The sequence below is a fragment of the Monodelphis domestica genome, chromosome 1 (genome assembly GCF_027887165.1).
Source record: "Monodelphis domestica isolate mMonDom1 chromosome 1, mMonDom1.pri, whole genome shotgun sequence".
NCBI lineage: Eukaryota > Metazoa > Chordata > Mammalia > Didelphimorphia > Didelphidae > Monodelphis > Monodelphis domestica.
In genome coordinates, this window is record NC_077227.1 from 512254870 (window position 1) to 512267283 (window position 12414).

Genomic DNA, 12414 nt, shown 5'->3' on the forward strand with positions numbered 1-12414 from the left:
ATAATCAATTTAAAGATTACAATAATTTGAAGATAAGAGAAAGAAAAGAATAAAACCAATAATTACTGGACGCATTGACAGAAAGCCAGTTAGGGGGCAGTCCCCTTTGGCATGAAAGTACAGATACAAATAAATGTTCAATCAACCACACCCAAAGTTCAATTTTGTGCAGCTTGTGGTCTGGAGGCTTCTTCATGGTGGCTTCTCCAACAATTCAGTTCTGGATTCAGAGAGGTAGCATCTTCTTTCCCTAAAATTCTTCTCAAAAGGAATTTAAACTTTGCAATTTAAATAATGATATTTTTTTTTACATTCCCCCCATTAAGAGGGTGATATAAAAAAAAGGGGATCACTTAGGGATGCATGGCTGAGGTATGAGGTATATGAATCAATTGGCAAGAGATATTAAAAAGACATCAGAAAATCCAAAAGAAAAGAAAAATTTCTGGATGAAAATATAGACTATCAAAGTCTTATGTGTAAAAATTTCAAGTAGAAGAAAAATAAATCTATAACAGGTCCTTCAATCAGGGCCCAATCAAAATGATCTAAGTAATGATGCATTTACCCAGTCATTGCCAGGACTACAGAAAGGTACCACACTATGAGAGGCAGAAAAGAAAGGGACCAGATTATAGAAGCCAAGTAGGAGCCAAGGTTTTGGGCATACTCATCTGTGAGTATCTTCAGAGTGAGTGTAGATACAAGGAAAGCCTATGTCTTAACACATGTTAAACATAGTAACCTCGAGTCTTCACACTAGGTTCAAGACCTTTGTATTGGTCTAGAAGTGCATCAATCCATCCTAGATTGGCCTTTCTTTGGCCCTATGAAATGGCTCTTGTGTGTATCTCTTGTCCTGGAATCAGACAGAATCATTAAGCAAAGTCCCATAATTTATTTAAATAATTAGTGGCATCATTTTTATAGTCATAAGCCTTTTAGGGCATGTATTAGCAAATGTATCTTAAACTTAAAAATCAAAAGGTTAAAGAAAATCTTAATGCTGGTGACATGTGCTTCAAATATAAAAATGAGAGAAAAAATAATAAAAAAAACTGAAAAAGTATATTGCACATGCAAGAAAAATATAATAATAAAAGAGCTTTAAAAAATTCAAAAATATAGCTTATAACCATTGACACTCTGTGTCAGTTAAGAAAATATGAAATACAAGGCTTTCTCACCAAAAAATGAGATCCATTTCCTCTTTGTATCTGGCCATGATCACTGTGAGTAGAAGGCAAATGAATTGAACAAGGTTAACAATTTTTCATCTTTAAAAATACAGTAGTACAAATATGTAGATATCAAAATCCCCAAAATTCTCAATAGCCCAATTAATTACAATAGCAAACAAACACACTTTCATATTTCACATAAGTTGCTGTGTGACATTTTTAAAACCTATGAATTGATGGACATTTGTCACAATTTTTACAAATATAGAAATCTTTCAACCTTGGTATTTAAACATATTTTTTTAAACAAAGTAAAACTCATCTTGGGTTTAGAAGATAATCAATAAATCTATATATCATTCTGGTAGAAGTAAAATAGTGAGCTGAAGAGCATAAATAAAGGGGTGCTCCTTTTTCTTGGAGGCTTATAGGGATACAAATGCCCTGAGATTAACTGCCCAACTTCCATTCACATGTGGGAAGGCTGGGGGTTATAAAATACATTTCACTTCAGCTACTGTAATGGGCCTTACCTCGTGGTAGGGGCAGGCAAAAATAACCAGATTGTTAAAAAAAATTCCAAAAATCATATTTAAAAAACCCTTAAAATCAAATCATTTGAGGTATTTAGCACATTAAATTTCCAAAGGTTGTTAATACAATTATAACCAGTTCTGAAGTCCATCTATCCTCGGCAAAATAAAAAAAAAGCTGTTTTTTCACATATGGGCTTATTCACAACACTATTTGTTCAACACAGTTATAGGGGGAAAACAACAGAATTTTAAAACTCAGTACATTCAAAATAAATTCAATCAACCTTCAGTTCACAGAATAGTATTCAATCCAGTAATAAATGAACTTAAAATCACAAAGTTATATCTTAAACAAAACAATGCAATAGAATACAGAGATTTTTTTATAAACCATTGGAGTTTGAAATGCCTTAGAATATAGCCTTTAGTCTCTTCAAAGTTCCTTGGGGTTTTTTTTGTTTGTTTGTTTTTAATTATCCATTTAAATGTCTATTGTCCGAAGGTAGAGTAGTAAAGGCTAGGCTAAGGGGTTCAAGGGACCCGTCCAGGGCCCCATAGCTGGGAAGCATTGGAGGCCAGATTTTAGCTAGAGACCTCCGGTCTCTGGGCCTGGCTTCCAGTTCGCTGGGCCACACATTTTCCTCCCCAAAGTTAAAGTTGAATCTTTGGGCTGAGTCTGCTCCCTGACAGGCAGGTAAAATCAATGAAATTGCCAGAAGAGTCAAAAATCCTTTTAAACCCATTGCTTTTTAGGTTTCTGTTTGAAAAGATCTGTTTCTTCTCTCTAGTCTTTTCTTTCTTTCCCCTCTCTGATCCCCCTGTGGCCAATACCCCCATCCACGTGGAGGCTTAGCCTAAGGGAAAATTACCGGGTCTCCTTTCCCTCTCTTCTCTCCCCTCCGCCCACGTGGCCAATACTGTTACCAGCTGGTCGCAATGAATCCTGAGATCTGCTCCGAGGATCTGGGTGATGAGCCGGCTGGGTTGGAGGCCAGGTGGGTGAGAGACAGACCACCAGGGTGGGTCGGGCTGGGAGCTGGAGCACAGCTCGGGCACCAGGTGAGAGGCCAGGAGCAGAAGCAGGAGCCGGAGAGGGCCGCAGGCAGGAGCTGATCAAGATGGTTTTCTAAAGAGCATCTCGGAGAACCTTGGCTTTAAAAAAAAATTCTACAGGCTAAAAAATTTTTGAGAAGTTCTCATCCAATCTAGTGGTCACCATCTGTAAAGATTAAAATTTAGGGGAGTCGGGGAGACTGAGGCATCTGAGGCAGAAATTAGTTTCTCTCTGCAAGGAGTATTATATTTTTTTAGAGGTTTATTAAAGGCTAAAGATTAAAGAATATATAACTAAGAAACATGTGCCTAGGCCAGAGGCCTAGACAAAATAACATCACATCACGCAAGAGACAAGCCTGCTCCAAAATGGAAGTCCAAAAAGAGCCAAGAGCCCTCAAAAGCCTTTGAATCAACTTAAATACCTTCTCGATCTCGGCCCAGGTGAGATTACAAGGCATTCTGGGGAAGTGGAGCAAAGGCTCATGGGGATTGTAGTCCTGTATTCGAGTCTATTTTTTACATTTTAAAAGAAATTATTCCTCACTTTGACCTGCCAGCATGTATTGATTCAGATAGAGGAAGTCATTTTACTGATTCTGTCCTAAATCAGATATATTCTCGCTGAAGAGAAAACCTGAGCAGACTTTACCTCAGCTCCTGTTGCCCAGGGGTGAGCCAACCTGACTTTCTCTCAGGGAGCTCAGTCTGCCAAGGCCTGAGTTGCCCCCAAACTCAAGGAGGAAGGGGAAAGGGTTTAGATAGAGATGGGGACCCCTTTCCCTCACTTTCCTTTTCCCATTCTTCCCTACCTGCTATTCCTTTTGAATTAACTGATTGAGTTGACATTAAAAGTTATCTGTTCCTCAAGCTGAGTGTGAGTGAACAAATCAAGGGGAGACCCTTTGGTCTCCAGTAGTGGAGGGGGGATGAGAGGGACCAGAGTGAATTGGGGAGAGCAGCTTTAGGTAAGGAGGGAAGGCAGAAGGGGGAAAATCTTCAAACCCTCTCTCCTCTCTCTGAGCCAACCCTAAACATCAGCTATCTCCCCTGTACTTCACTTTGTGGAAGGGGGGGGTCTCCTCTCCTTCCCCCTCTCAATTCTGAAAGACTTAACCCCTCAGTTACATATTAATGCTTTTATAAAACAGTGGAATCCAGCCCATCTTACCATGTTCTGATCTGTTTAACACATATGCCTAGGTGGGGGTGGGGCGGGTCAGACAGGGCCCTCCAGGGTGCCCCAGTCCCCATTTTGGAGATCACTGCTCCAAGATTCTTTATAATTCTAAGAGTTGTGTGATATGAATTTCTCTTCCCTATGTAACACTCCTCAAACAATGAGAGGGTGGGAAGATGGGCTGTATTCCATCCTCCCTTGTAATGAATAAAATTTAGGGGAGAGGGGGAGACTGAGGCAGGTAGAAATTAGTTTCTCTCTGCAAGGAATATATATTTTTTAGAGGTTTATTAAAGGTTAAAGATTAAGAATATACAAGTATGAAACATGTGCCTAGGCCAGAGGCCTAGACAAAATAACCTCACATCATGGAAGAGACCTCTCTGCTCCAAAAACGGAAGTCCAAAAAAGGGGCCGAGCCCTTCAAAAGCCTTTGCTTAAATATCTTCTAGATCTCGGCCCAGGTGAGATTACAAGGCATTCTGGGGAAGTGGAGGAAAGGCTCATGGGGATTGTAGTCCTGTATTCGAGTCTATTTTTTACATCCCCCCCTTTGATCGTTTGTGGAAAAATTAATTTTTCCCCAAAAGGATCATAAAAACATAATAAACTTAAAAGATTACAATAGTATGAGGATAAGAGAAAAAAGAATAAAACCAATAATTTCTGAACACATTGACAAAAAGCCGTTAGGGGGCAGTCCCCTTTGGCATAAAAGTATACATACAAATAAATGTTCAATCAACCACACCCAAAGTTCAATTTTGTGCAACTTGTGGTCTGGAGGCTTCTTCATGGTGGCTTCTCCAACAGTTCAGTTTCTGAATTCAGGGAAGTAGCATCTTCTTTACCTAAAATTCTTCTCAAAAAGAATTTAAACTTTGCAATTTGAATAATGATATTTTTTACATTCCCCCGTGTTGTGGGTGATTGAAAGATTCAGAATCAGTTAGGGATGCATGGCTGAGGTATGAGGTATATGAATCAATTGGCAAGAGATATTAAAAAGACATCAGAAAATCCAAAAGAAAAGAAAAATTTCTGGATGAAAATATAGACTATCAAAGTCTTATGTGTAAAAATTCCAAGTAGAAGAAAAATAAATCTATAACAGGTCCTTCAATCAGAGCCCAATCAAAATGATCTAAGTAATGATGCATTTACCCAGTCAGTGCCAGGACTACAGAAAGGTACCACACTATGAGAGGCAGAAAAGGGGACCAGAGTATATAAGCCAAGGTTCCGGGAGCCAAGTTTGAGGTACTTGGTAGAATGTGGAACAAGGAAGACCTGCTTTTAACACATGTTAAACAGCCGCAACCTCGAACCCCAAACCCGTTCAAGTCCTCTTTGTCTAGGCTCAAAGTGACGTCAATTTCTCCAGGATTGGTTGGTCTCTTTGACCTTATGCTCTATTGGCACTATGCAGTGGCTCTTTTGTGTATATCTTGTCCTAGAATCAGACAGAATCATTAAGCAAAGTCCCATAATTTATTTAAATAATTAGTGGCATCATTTTTATAGTCACAAGCCTTCTAGGGCATGCATTAGCAAATGTATTTCAAACTTGTAGCACTGAAAAGTCAAAAAGTTAAAGAAAATCTTAATACTGGTGACATGTGCTTCAAATATAAAAAGGAGAGAAAAAATAATAAAAAAAACTGAAAAAGTATATTGCACATGCAAGAAAAATATAATAAAAAAAGAGCTTTAAAAAATTCAAAAATATAGCTTATAACCATTGACACTCTGTGTCAGTTAAGAAAATATGAAATACAAGGCTTTCTCACCAAAAAATGAGATCCATTTCCTCTTTGTATCTGGCCATGATCACTGTGAGTAGAAGGCAAATGAATTGAACAAGGTTAACAATTTTTTCATCTTTAAAAATACAGTAGTACAAATATGTAGTTACCAAAATCCCCAAAATTCTCAATAGCCCAATTAATTACAATAGCAAACAAACACACTTTCATATTTCACATAAGTTGCTGTATGACATTTTTAAAGCCTACGAATTGATGGACATTTGTCACAATTTTTACAAACGTAGCAATCCTTCAACCTTGGTATTTAAACATATTTTTTAAACAAAGTAAAATTTATCTTGGGTTAAGAACATAATCAAGAAATCTATATATCATCCTGGTAGAAGTAAAATAGTGAGCTGAAGAGTATAAATAAAGGGGTGCTCCTTGTTCTTGGAGGCTTTTCCCAAGGGTACAAATGCCCTGAAATTAACTGCCCAACTTCCATTCGCATGTGGGAAGGTTGGGGGTTATAAAATACATTTCACTTCAGCTACTAGAATGGGCCTTACCTCGTGGTAGGGGCAGGCAAAAATAACCAGACTGTTAAAAAAAAATTCCAAAATCATATTTAAAAAACCCTTAAAATCAAATCATTTGAGGTATTTAGCACATTAAAATCCCAAAGGTTGTTAATACAATTATAACCAGTTCTGAAGTCCATCTATCCTCAGCAAAATAGAGAAAAGCTGTTTTTTCATATATGGGCTTATTCACAACAATATTTGTTCAACAGTTATAGGGGAAAAACAACAGAATTTCAAAACTCAGTACATTCAAAATACATTCAATCAACCTTCAGTTCAAGCAGAATAATATTGAATCCAGTAATATATGAACTTAAAATCACAAAGTTAAACCTTAAACAAAACAATGCAATAGAATACAGATAATTTTATAAACCATTGGAGTCTGAAATGCCTTAGAATATAGCCTTTAGCCTCTTCAAAGTTCCTTGGGGTTTTTTTTTTGTTTGTTTTTATTTATCCATTTAAATGTCTATTGTCCGAAGGTAGAGTAGTAAAGGCTAGGCTATGGGGTTCAAGGGATCCGTCCAGGGCCCCATAGCTGGGAAGCATCGGAGGCCAGATTTTAACTAGAGACCTCCGGTCTCTGGGCCTGGCTTCCAGTTCGCTGGGCCACCCATTTTCCTCCCCAAAGTTAAAGTTGAATCTTTGGGCTGAGTCTGCTCCCAGACAGGCAGGCAAAATCAATGAAATTGCCAGAAGAGTCAAAAATCCTTTTAAACAGCCCATTGCTATTAAGTTTCTGTTTGAAAAGTCTGTTTCTTCTCTTTAGTCTTTTCTGTCTTTCCCCTCTCTGATACCCCTGTGGCCAATACCCCCAGCCACGTGGAGGCTTAGCCTAAGGGAAAATTACCGGGTCTCCTTTCCCTCTCGTCTCTCCCCTCCGCCCACGTGGCCAATACTGTTACCAGCTGGTCGCAATGAGTCCTGAGCGATCTGCTCCGAGGATCTGGGTGATGAGCCGGCTGGGTCGGGCTCCTGGGTCTGGGGCACAGAAATAGGCAGGCAGCGGCTGGTGAGAGGCCAGGAGCAGGAGCGGCTGCGGGGGTGGGCAAGGCCGGGACCAGGTACCAGGTGAGGATGATCAGGGCTGCAGGCTGCAGGCAGGAAGCGGCGGGGCCGCTTTGTAGGTACTAGCTATTAAAATTGAATTTAAGATCAGAAAAGAAATCAGAAGACTGAAAGTTCTTTTTCCCATTAGGTCGCCATAACTGTAATGAATAAAATTTAGGGGAGAGGGGGAGACTGAGGCAGGTAGAAATTAGTTTCTCTCTGCAAGGAATATATATTTTTTAGAGGTTTATTAAAGGTTAAAGATTAAGAATATACAAGTATGAAACATGTGCCTAGGCCAGAGGCCTAGACAAAATAACCTCACATCATGGAAGAGACCTCTCTGCTCCAAAAACGGAAGTCCAAAAAAGGGGCCGAGCCCTTCAAAAGCCTTTGCTTAAATATCTTCTAGATCTCGGCCCAGGTGAGATTACAAGGCATTCTGGGGAAGTGGAGGAAAGGCTCATGGGGATTGTAGTCCTGTATTCGAGTCTATTTTTTACACCCTGAAAAAGCCAATCCAGGGGCAACACAACCATAACTATCTTGTCGCCTTTTATTTGTCAACTCCCTTCACTGCTTTTCCTCTCTCACCCAGGACAGTTAGCACATTAGAAGATCACAGGGACCTTAGAAGGGATCTAGTTCAAATTCAAGTTTTACAGAGGTGAGGAAGCTGAAGCTCAGAGAATTGTCACAGGTACTAAGTGATAGAGCCAGGATTTGAATTCAGGTCCTATGATTATAGGTTCAGAACTTTCCACTTCATCATGTTATCTCACTGAGACCTGCTCCCCCTGCTCCATTTACCTAGCAAATGTCAATACTGTGTACTTATTCTGTAATCCTCTTTATTTCCACCAAATCCTAGAAGGAAATAGCTTTTTAGTATCGAATTCAATCTATAGATTGTGGAGGCCTCCTAAATTGACATTCATTATTGTGGCTAAGGAGGCCCTTTGTTCTTGGTCCCCTCCTAAAAGTTAGCACAGGTTCAAAGATTCCTTTGGTCAATCATTTACTTAATACCACATCTCATGAACCCCAATGATGGAGTTTAAAAAAATCATTATGATAAAGTCAGCCAGTGAAGAGAAAAGACATTTAATTAAATGGAACAGCAAAATAAGTGACAATGAATATTTCTCTTGTACACTTGGGGGCTCAGTCTCCTGTGAATTTCCACACCAATAGTGAGATGGGCACATGCATGGGGATGGCAAGGGACACAAATGAGAAAAGTAATTATAAATAGCCAGGGAAATTCCTGCTTCTAGGGTTGTACCCCAGCTGGAACTCCTCTCAGATTCTAACTTTACTGTTGGCTGCTCCTCATTTCTGCTAATGTCAGCCACTGATCAGATGAAGTCATTGAGCTATAGTTACTATTATACTTGCTTGTTTAGTAGTGCTTGACCCCATTTTTGAGTTTTCTTGGCAAATACTTCAATGATTTACTATTCCTTCTCCAGTTCAATTTGCAGATGAGGAAACTGAGGCAAACAGGATTAAGCGACTTGCCCAAGGTCCCATAGCAAGTTCAAATATGAGACAGGATTTGAACTTGGGAAGATGAGTCTTCCTGACTCCAGGCTCAGAACTTTGTGTCATCTATTTGCCTTGCTATATTACAAGGCTGGACTATTCTTTGCTCTGTTCTATCATTGCTAATCAGCTTCTCTTCTGTATATGGCAAAAAAAAAATTTTTTTTTTTACCTTTTTTAGCTCAGCTTTAGCTTTAGATCTAGAACTTATATAATCAGTCAAACATACTCTTTTAGAATTATCTGTCTTTTGGATGAACTTTACTTCTACATCTTTGCTGCTCCCTAACCCCAGTCTACTGACTGAGTTAAAAAGTTCTTTTCAACTCCTTTCTACTCCCAACATGCCAATTGTGGTCTATGTAATTCTTTTTTCCCAGGGAGAAGAAAGATTGAAAGAGATTTGATGGGACAAATATCCTTTGGCTTATCTCTCAACTGGTAACAGAGTTGCTGTCTGCTCTACATTATTATGTAATGTTTCACCTGCTTTATTTCCCCCCAATAGATTACAAACTGTCTTGGGTGAGGATCATGTCTTCTTTTTATTTTCCATGGTTCTTTCTTTTTTTTTTTAAACCCTTACCTTCTGTAAGGCAGAAGAACAGTAAGGGCTGGGCAACTGGGGCTAAATTATTTGCCCAGCGTCACATATCTAGGAACTATATGAAGTCAGATTTGGACCTAGGTTCTCCCAACTCCAGGCCTGGTGCTCTATCCACTGTGGTACCTAGCTTCTCCCTCTATGGCTCTTAATAAGCATTTCATAAAACTTAATAAGTATTTAATAAGTCTTCATTCACTCATTCATTCAAAGTACCCTTAGATCAGTCACAAAATGAAAACTAAGTAGAACAAAGGAAAAATCTGGAGCTTCTTGCAAAAGAATCCCAAGTGGATAGAATATCTTTAACTGCACAAAATAGAGGCGATCAGTTGGGGAGTTGATAAGACTATCTGATTCCAAAGGACTCATTCAGAGATGAAAGAAAGATAGCAAAAAATCAACTCTTTTCTTGTCATTTTGAGAGATGTTAGGGAACCTCCTAATCTCTAAAGTTTCCATAGAAATAGAAAAGTTGGAGGCACTAGATTCAATAGTAAATGAAGAAGCATTCAAGCATTTACTATGTGTCAGACATCGAGCAGTTAAGTGGCACAGTGAATAGAGTGCTGGGCTTTGTGAGTTTTAAAATTAATAATCAATAACTATAATATTTTATAAAGTTTTATTAATAATAACTAAAACAAAAGAACTGCCTGACTTCAGCCCAGTTGCAAGTCCAAGAGAGGAAGAGGGAGTAGTTACAAATACTTACACCCATACTTAAGCCATGCCTATTTTTAGAATTAATTACAAAGGGGTGCTAAGTACCTCTAAAGGTCAGGCAACTTGTGAACTTAAAAGGAGCAAAGAGGAAAAAACTTACTCAGAGATTCTAACCTACTCAGGTGTGGATTACTAAAAGGATTAGTCTACTCAGGTGTGAATTCAGAATGGGCTGTCCTTTGGAAAATGTCTACTGTGATTGGTAGATGAAAGAACTTAGGGGAGGTAACATAGGAGAAAACCCACTATATAAGAAAAAGGACAGACTGTTGAGAGAATCTCTTGAGAAGAGATCTCTTGAGATATACAGGCTCGTGAGAGACAATTTCTAAGGAGGTCTTTCAAGGGAGGCTGACTCTGGCTGGAACTCCTTCTTGGGAGACTCTGTCCCCCTGAATCCTCGCTTGAACAGATCTTATGGTGAGTGATTAGGACTGACTGATCTTTTTTTTTAGGGCTTAGGCCTGGGTTGGCCAGGGCTGCCTGGGCCGGCCTATTCTTTTCTCGTTTATTTCCTTTCTCTCTCTCTCTTTCTTTGATTCCTCATTGTATTATTAATTAAAAATCTCTATAAAACCCAGTTGACTTGGATATATTCATAATTGGGAATATTTCCCTGGCGACCACCTTAAATATTTGATTTAAAACAAGACACTGTGGTGAAAACATATTTCCTGCGGTCACAATTTACTCACCCACTCTTATATCTACTACAATTTATATCTTCCACTATTTTACTCACTACAGTTTACAACCTCAACTCTTTTAACTCTTACAGTTTATGGCTCCCACTATTTTAAATGCCACAACAGCTGCTTAAATACAATCATGTAATATGTGGGGATGCAGGAAAATGGAATTTTGGGAAATACTAAGGGACTTCTGGGGAATGAAGTCCAAAGGCCCCAAATTTCCATTTATACATATTCCCACCCCCCATGATACTATTGGGAAATCAGTTTCCCCAAAAGGATCATGGAAATAAACTTTTTTATATAAAAACATTTTTTAAATAAACTTAAAAATTGCAATAATTTGTGGATAAAAGGAAAAGAGAACAAAACCAATGATTACTAGGTTGACAAAAAGCCAATTTGGGGGAAGTCCCCTTTGGCATAAGAATATACATTCAAAACAAAGGCATTTCAACCCCCAAAGTTCACTCTGGTTCTTCTGGTACAGCATATTGTCTCTGCAGGTATCTATATTCATGGGGCATGCTGGATTCTGGGAGGTAGCTAGTTTCTTATCCTAAAATTGCTCAAATTTAAATCAAAGTTCACAACAATAACTTGGCCCCCCTGAGGAGAATAAAAACAAACACAGGGATCACTCAGGGATGCAGGGCTGAGTTATGAGGTATATGAATCAATTTGCAAAAGAAAATTAAAAACATGAAAAAATCCAAATAAAAGATAAAAATAACTTGCAGATATAATGCAAAATGTAAAAGTCTTATGTCTAAAAAATCTAAGTAAAGGAAAAACAACAGATCCTTGAATCACAGCCCAATTAAAATGACTTAAGCAATTATGAATTTACCCAATCAGTAGCCAAGACTACAGAAAGTTTGCCACACCATGAAAGACAGAAAAGGAACTAGACTATAGGAGTCAGGTAGAAGCCAAAAGTAGGTGCTTGATAGAATGTGGCTCAGACAAAGTCCAGCCTCTGACATATGTCAAAACAGCCACAACCTCAAACCCCAAACAAGTTCAAATCCCCTTGTCTTGGCTCAAAATTGCATCAATCCCACTGGGATCTGGTCTCTTTGAACTTGCTCCATAGGCACTATGCAGGTGTTCTGTGCTTCTTTAGCACTGTACAGTGACTCTTTTGTATATTCCCTTCTTTTGGAATCAGACAGAATCATAAAGCAAAGTCCCATAATTCTTTTAAACAATAAATGGCATCATTTTTATAGTGAAAGCTTTTTGGGCATGCATTCATATTAGAACAAATCTATTTAAAACTTATAGGGCAAGGGACTTGGAGAGACAGTTTTCAGATAAAGAAATCAAAACTATTAATAAGCACATGAAGAAGTGCTCCACATCTCTTATAATCAGAGAGATGCAAATCAAAACAACTCTGAGGTATCACCTCACACCTAGCAGATTGGCTAACATGACAGTTATGGAAAGTAATGAATGCTGGAGGGGATGTGGCAAAGTAGGGACATTAATTCATTGCTGGTGGAG